We start from the raw sequence: 1,909 nt of genomic DNA, 5'->3' as shown, positions 1-1,909 counted from the left end.
ATAATTTCAGAGAGCAGTTTTATGCCTTCTTTGAGTATCTATCTTAAATAGTCTAGCCTACCAGAATTTACTCCTAAATCCTGAGAAGTATATTTTATGTGAGCATATTGGCTTGTTGGTGGTATGTGTTTTATATTTTTGCAGACTTCCTGAATAACTAATGTTCTGTTCTCCTTGCACGAAGACAATGCCGTGAAAATGGACTGTGCGCTGTGCCGTGGAATGTTCCAATAGGGTGTGACGAGTCAGGTATTGCGAGGTTCTCTGAAGTACTGTTGCTATTCAGGCCAACAGCAGCAATCTCCAAAGCAAGGATTTGCTTATTTCTTATTCAGAACAAATTTTCCTCTGAGCCAAGGTAACTAGATCCTGTAGAAATCAAGTCTGCTGGTGCAGGCATTAGTGCTGTACTGTAACTAGGGCAAAGAGGTCTCCACGGTTGGTGCACACAGCCCAGGGGACTGTGCAGAAGGACCCCAGGGAGTGGGGGTAATTGGGACTTCTGGGCTTATTTCAACCTAAAATTTTAAAAACCTACAACTTTAAAAATATAATTTAGAAACCGGACACAAAAGATCACATATTGACTCCATCTACTTGAAATGTCCAGGATAGGAAATCCAGGGGGACAGAAAGCAGATTAGGGGTTGCCGGGGCTAGGGGGAAGGAGAAATGGGAGTGACTGCTAATGGATACGGGCTTTTTCTGGGAGGGGCGGGGGTAATGGAATTAGATAGCGGTGATGGTTGTGCAATTCTGTGACTACACTGAAAACTGCTGAATTGTATACTTTAAAAGGGTGCATTTATCAGATGCAGAGGCTCACACCAGTAATCCCTGCAACTCCGTAGGCTGAGGTAGGAGGACTGCTTGAAGCCATGAGTTTGAGGCCAGCCTGGGCAACATAAAAAAGAAAATTTAACCAGGCGTGGTGGTGAGCACCTGTAGTCCCAGCTACAGGCAGGCTGAGGCAGGGGGAGTGCTTGAACCCACGAGATCAAGGCTGCAGTACGCCATGATCATGGCTCCGCACTCCAGCCTGAGAGGCAGAGCGAGACCCTATCTCTGAATAAATAAACTATACAAATTATACAAATTTAAAATTTTCCTGCCCAAGAAACTGGATTAAAGATAATGCAGACAATGCAAGCACAAGCAAGCCACGAGAAAATGGCAAAGCTGACATCTCCGCTTTTATTGCAAGTTCATCATCAGCCACGTAACAAGCTAAAAAAGATGTGGCAAAAAGTTATCGAAAAATAATTAAAATTATCAAGAACAATAATTGAATCATTAACATCTTTTATCACTGAACCTCAAGCAAAGCATATATTATACTTCAAATATTATCAATTGTATGTTCAAAATCATGTGATCCTCAATACAGCATTTTACAAAAACTTTGCTAAACGTAATAAGTTTAGCAGCCTGTTTTGCAATTCCTTGTTTAATACAGAGTTTAAAAAGAAACATACCACTGGGAAAACACTCCTTCTTCCTCCCACAGGAAAACTGGTTAAAATAGCAAATAGAAAAAATTGGCAACCAATTGAAATGCATTGTTTTGTTAGCAAATCCATGGGAAGACTCAAAGAAAATTGGGCTAGAGATGTGAGGCCACCAATATTACAACAAATCACACAGTGTGGGAGGTCTGAGTACAGTCGGGTGTAAGTACAGACGTTTCTAACATGTTTCAGCTTGTGATATTTGCAAGTTTGCGTTTCGACAATGAAATTCAGTAGAAGTTACTTTTTGTGAGCCACTAAAAGAAGGATGTGTCAGAGGTGTCATCCTCAACCATAAGTTACTTCTTTAAAAATGTATATTTTATGGAAAATCTAGCTAAGTGTAACCATAAAATTACTTCTTTAAAAATGTATATTTTGGCCAGACATGGTGATTCACC

The 1,909-nt window shown here is 40.4% G+C and overlaps 1 protein-coding gene across 1 annotated transcript in view; it reads right to left on the bottom strand.

The window, feature by feature from the left end:
- RIPPLY3 (ripply transcriptional repressor 3) overlaps window positions 1-1,909 on the bottom strand; it is a 22,401-nt gene that overhangs the window by 1,454 nt on the left and 19,038 nt on the right. The window lies entirely within an intron of this gene.

This window comes from Propithecus coquereli, unplaced genomic scaffold (assembly GCF_000956105.1).
Source record: "Propithecus coquereli isolate 6110/MARCELLA unplaced genomic scaffold, Pcoq_1.0 Scaffold148, whole genome shotgun sequence".
NCBI classification, from domain to species: Eukaryota; Metazoa; Chordata; class Mammalia; order Primates; family Indriidae; genus Propithecus; species Propithecus coquereli.
The sequence above is the reverse complement of the archived record's forward strand: the minus strand, read 5'-3'. Positions and strand labels throughout refer to the sequence as shown.